Here is a 5,783-nt window from a genome sequence, read left to right on the forward strand (position 1 = left end):
TATTATTCTCCCCAGACAGTGTACGGGACTCGTCGATAGTAGTCCTTTGATTCGCCTGGTCTCCATTTGTTTCACTTGAAGGGGTCGAGTCCGAACTACTCACCGACCCAATCGGTTTCAGATACCATGACTCAGAAGGGGGATTGAGGGCAAATGTCTTCACCCTCACCTCTTCCTCAGTCTGCACCTCCAAAGCGTCCCAATGCAATGTCTCGTGCGATCGGATGCGCTGCCCCCATAATGACCTGTAATCGCAGTTAATTTCAACACATCGGTCCAGCGTTGACGACTCGTCGCTTTTTCGTCCATCATCAACACCCTTTTCTTCGCCACCTTTGCCTGGCTTCACTTTTGATACGGTCTTCATCTCAAGCAGAATCCTGTCGGCCTGATGAGCCGCGCTAGTGTAGAGATGAACCCCTGTCCCCACTGAACTGTGCCCATCTCCAAAATTCTTCTCTTTGTTCACCACAAACGACGCACTCGACTCCACCCTGAGGTCATGTAGCTCGAAACTAAAGTTCATCCATATATGGAGCTGGTATCTTTCAATCAGGATCCGGCTCGTAAGAGCCCAAGCCAAGTCGGTGAGATTTACAACTCCGCAGAACCCATTTACTGTTTGGGTACTTTCCTGAAGCCAATGCAAATGGGCTTTACTAAACCTTTGTCCATCTTCTATGACCATGAAATCGATCGAGATGGGACCGTATGCCATTTTGAACAAGTTTATGAAGTCAAAAGATGGTAGGGTCCTGGAAATGGCTATGATTTTCCTGTTATACGACCGGTTCTTCATGAGGTGGATCAGGTCATAGAGGGTGGTGTCCAGGTCCTCTTGATTGGGGTAACATGTCAAGCTTTGGGGGTCCGTCAAACTCTCCAAAGCTTCCAGGGCTTCGGTCTTACTCATCAGCGACCTTTCCGAGTGTGTGAGGGTGTACTTGCTACCGCCAGGGGTGAAACAGGTCAAATGCACGCCGAGGGACGTGGAGTCACTCTCGGGTATGTTGGCTATACAGCTTTTTAGACTTTCCAAAATAACATCCATGTCGAAGGGATTGGATGTCACCTCCACGACAAAGACGAAAGCGCTGGCCGGTTGCGTGGCGAGCAGCGTAGAGGGTGATTTTGCGGAGGAAGTGGGTGGTGTGGAGGGTGAGGGAAGGTTAAAGAATGTTCCGGGAAGGATTAAGAGCAAACTGTCACTCTCTAGTCCTGTCTCCCTTTCACCCTCCTGTTCTGTCTTCTTTTCATCCTCCTGTTCTGCGTTTTGGTCATCCTCTTTTTGTGGGTCTTGGTCGGCCTCCTGTCCCATCTCCTCATTCTCTTGCCCTTCCTCCTGTCCCATCTCCTCATTCTCTTGCCCTTCCTCCTGTCCCATCTCCTCATTCTCTTGCCCTTCCTCCTGTCCCATCTCCTCATTCTCTTGCCCTTCCTCCTGTCCCATCTCCTCATTCTCTTGCCCTTCCTCCTGTCCCATCTCCTCATTCTCTTGCCCTTCCTCCTGTCCCATCTCCTCATTCTCTTGCCCTTCCTCCTGTCCCATCTCCTCATTCTCTTGCCCTTCCTCCTGTCCCATCTCCTCATTCTCTTGCCCTTCCTCCTGTCCCATCTCCTCATTCTCTTGCCCTTCCTCCTGTCCCATCTCCTCATTCTCTTGCCCTTCCTCCTGACTCTTCTGCCTTTCCTCCTCCTCACTCTCTTGCCCCTCCTTCTCTTCACGCTCTGTCCCTGTCTCTTCCTCACGGTCCTGCAACGAGTCCTTTCGATCACTCCTCGTCAGAACGGTCAACTCCTTCTTCAACCCCCCTTTTACGACAAGCTCCAACGTCGTCCTATTCTTCACCGCCCCTCTCAGCATCTCAACCGACACGCGACCATCCACCTTCCGCGAGAACAAAGATATCTTGCGACCTCTCATCTTCACTCGTACGTCCTTTTCCTTTGTCCTATCTTGGCCATCCCCCAAGGAGCTTTCGGGGGGAAGGAAGGGGTCCAAGTCAATCTGAAATCCGCACTCTACACACTCGTCCCACTTGCTCTCCCCCCAGTTCTCCTTATGAAGCTCTACACTCACCACCTTCTTCTTAACCGACCAGCTTAAAATTTTGGGTTTCTTCTGCGTTCGTGGCCATGCGACTATCCCCCTTAGAAGACTAGCTGACTTTTCGGCCATAGTTGATGCTACGGCACGGGCTTCACTAGAATCACCAGCCATTATGGCTGGTGATTCTTAATGCTACTCGGGAATCAACTCAAAATTTAGATACGTATAATCGAAACTGGATCACAAAAGAAAAACGAAGAAGAAAACGAAAGATTAGAGCGATAATTTTGCGGGAAATATCAGTATCTAAATGGCGGTAATATCTGGTAAATATCGCTATAGATGAGACGAGACAATGCGAAGGAAGCTCTGGGGAGATGTGCTAGACAGAGGGAGAGGCTGATTTCATCTCAAGTAAATAATAGACATCTTGGAACATGGTCTTAGGGAGTGGGGAAGAAGGTCGATTTTAGGTGAAGGGAAATAGAGAGATCGTAGAATTTGAGAGAGAGAGAGAGAGAGAGAGAGAGAGAGAGAGAGGATGGTAGTAATTGTAATAGTAATGATAATAATAGTAATAGTATGGATGATAATAGTAATAGCAATGATGATAATAGTAATGATGTTTTTAGTAATAGTAATGATGATAATATTAATAGTAATGATGATGATAGTAATAGTAATGATGATAATAGTAATAATAATGACGAAAATAGTAATAGTAATGATATTCGTAATAGTAATGATGATAACAGTAATAGTAATGATGTTATTAGTAATAGTAATGATGATAATAGTAATAGTAATGAAAATAATATTAATAATAATGATAATGATAATAGTAACTATCGTAATGCTAATAGTAATAGTAATGATATTATTAAATTTGTAATAGTAATGATAATATTAACAGTAATGGTAATAGTAGTAATAGTAATGATGGTAATAGTAATAGTAGTGATAATATTATTAAATAGTAATAGTAATGAGAATAATAATGATGATAATAGTAATAGTAATGAAAATAATATTAATAATAATGATAATGATAATAGTAACGATCGTAATGCTAATAATTATAGTAATGATATTATTAAATAGTAATAGTAATGAGAATAATAACAGTAATGGTAATAATAGTAATAATAATGATGGTAATAGTAATAGTCATGATAGTAATAGTAATAGTAATAATAGCAATAGTAATGCTAATAATAACAATAGTAATAGTAATAATAATGATAGTAATGGTATTAATAAGAAAATAATAGTATCAGGAATCGCAATAATAATGATGATAATGGTAAGAGTAACGATAATAACAGTAACAGTAATGGTATAATAATAACAGTTTATAATGATAATAATATAATGGTATGAGAACATTGATAACAATAGTAATAGTAATAATAATAATAATCGTTCTTTCGTTTCGTTTATGAAGGGTCCAAAATGCTTACATGCGTCGGCCTTGGTCACCTAATGGTGGTTGTCAATGCTGCTTGATCTTTGGCAGCATCCCTATTCAGCCCCTTAATAATAATAATAATAATAATAATAATAAAAATGATAATGATAATAATAGTACTGATGCCCAATCATGATAACAGTTAATAATAATGATGTCGAGTAATATTAATCCTGTAGTTATAGAAATTATACCCTAATAATAATAGTAATGATGCCTAATAATGGTAATAGTAAGAGTAATGATTCCCAATAATGGTAATAGTAAGAGTAATGATTCCCAGTAATGATAATAGTAATAGTAATGATTCCCAATAATGATAATAGTAATAGTAATGATTCCCAATAATGATAATAGTAATAGTAATGATGCCCAATAATGGTAATAGTAATAGTAATGATTCCCAGTAATGATAATAGTAATAGTAATGATTCCTGATAATAATAATAGTAACAGTAATCATCATCATCATCATCATCATCATCATCATAACAACAACATCTTCACTCCTTGCAATACACAGAATCTTCACTATTTCAGCCCTCCTAAACCCCGACGATTTCCTTCATCCTACTATGGAGGGTTGTCGATGAGTAGGGATGAAAAAAACCCTCACCCAACCCCTTCTTAGCCTCACAGATCTTGACTAACCTGTTGTTGCTGCCCAGAGACGATTTTATTCAGTTGAGAGAGAGAGAGAGAGAGAGAGAGAGAATAAGACATACAGGCAGATAGACACTTTTGTCGGCGAGGTACGAGCGAGGCCATTCAAATCCGAAAACATTGAAATGTCGTCTTACACCCCGAGGATGCCTAGAGTATATTGATGGCTATCTACCTACCAAGTTTCATGCCTTTACGACAAATTATCTGGCCTGTGACCCTCTTTTGAAGATTTTCGACCTGCTGCACTTGGCGCGTGTCACGTGCCACGTGCACCGCTGGGGTGTGATGAAACCTGTCAAAAGCAAATCTTAAAGCATTGGGCTATCATACGGTGCAAACCACTCAGTGATTGGCCCTGTGGTTGCTGAGGCATAAGCTTCTCAAAAGCGTTCCGGTCGGGCCGGGTTGGGCCGCTCGTGAGAAAATGCTACTACTTGACGAGAGACACGCGAGGGCTTCGCCCTCGCTCGTAATCAGGTTACTGTTACTCCTACCTAGTTCAGTATAACCTTTTGACACTAGCTAATTGCAGCCCTAGATTTTCCCCGTCCATGAAGGTGTTAGCGTACCATATGCCTAGTAAACTAGTCACGAAGAAGCGCTAGAAAGACGTCAGACCTTGCAAGATACGGTACATAAATGGATTAGTCAGCCAAGGTATTCTAAGACTCCATTTTGTTTCTCTTGCTTTGGGAGGGTGACGCTGACAGGCTTCTTGATTTGAGAGAGAGAGAGAGAGAGAGAGAGAGAGAGAGAGAGAGAGAGAGAGCCATGGAAGGAGGTGTAGGGTCAGTGACGGGGGGGGGGGAGTTGGGGATTGTTTTACACGGCGTGTTACATTGGTCACTGGCCATAATAACTTTATCTCTCCCCCTCTCTCTCTCTGTATGTATGTATCAGTCCATCATTGTCTATGTCTATCCGTCTGTCTTTCGAACTCTTTATTTTTTACTCAAATTCTCCAACTCTCCCACTCTCATCGCTTTCTCACAAACACTCCCATTTTCCCCCCTTCTCATATTCACTCTCTCACACTTTCACTCTCCCCCTCACTCTCTCTCCACCAGCATGAGGGCAGACAGACAAACAGACAGACAGATAGGCAGGCAGACAGACAGCCACCCCCCCAACCATCCACTATTCAACAGGAGTTAGGTCACGCCGAAAGGGGATTAAATTCTGGATTACTTCACTGTCACTGCTCTAATCCCCCCCCCCCAACTGCCACCACCCTTGTCACTGCTGTCATTCCCCTGTCAACCCCCCTGTCTCACTTTCACACTGGCTCACTTTCACCACGTTTCACCTTCCCCCGTCTCACTTTCACCTCTGTCTCACTTTCACCACTTGTTTCACTTTCATCCCCTACTTCACTTTCACACCCTGTCTCACTCTCACACTGTCACCTTCACCTCCTGTCTCGCTTTCACCTTCATGCTGTCTCACTTTCACCTCACACCCTGCCACTCCTCTCATACGTCGCGCACTTTCACCCAGTCTCTCACTTTCACCGTCTCACTTTCACACACTCTCACTATCACCTTCTGACTCATATTCACTTCCTATGACCACTCTCACTTTCACCCCCTGACTCACCTT

Source organism: Coenobita brevimanus, chromosome 97, assembly GCF_032717465.1.
Source record: "Coenobita brevimanus isolate Jiangsu-jjx chromosome 97, ASM3271746v2, whole genome shotgun sequence".
NCBI classification, from domain to species: Eukaryota; Metazoa; Arthropoda; class Malacostraca; order Decapoda; family Coenobitidae; genus Coenobita; species Coenobita brevimanus.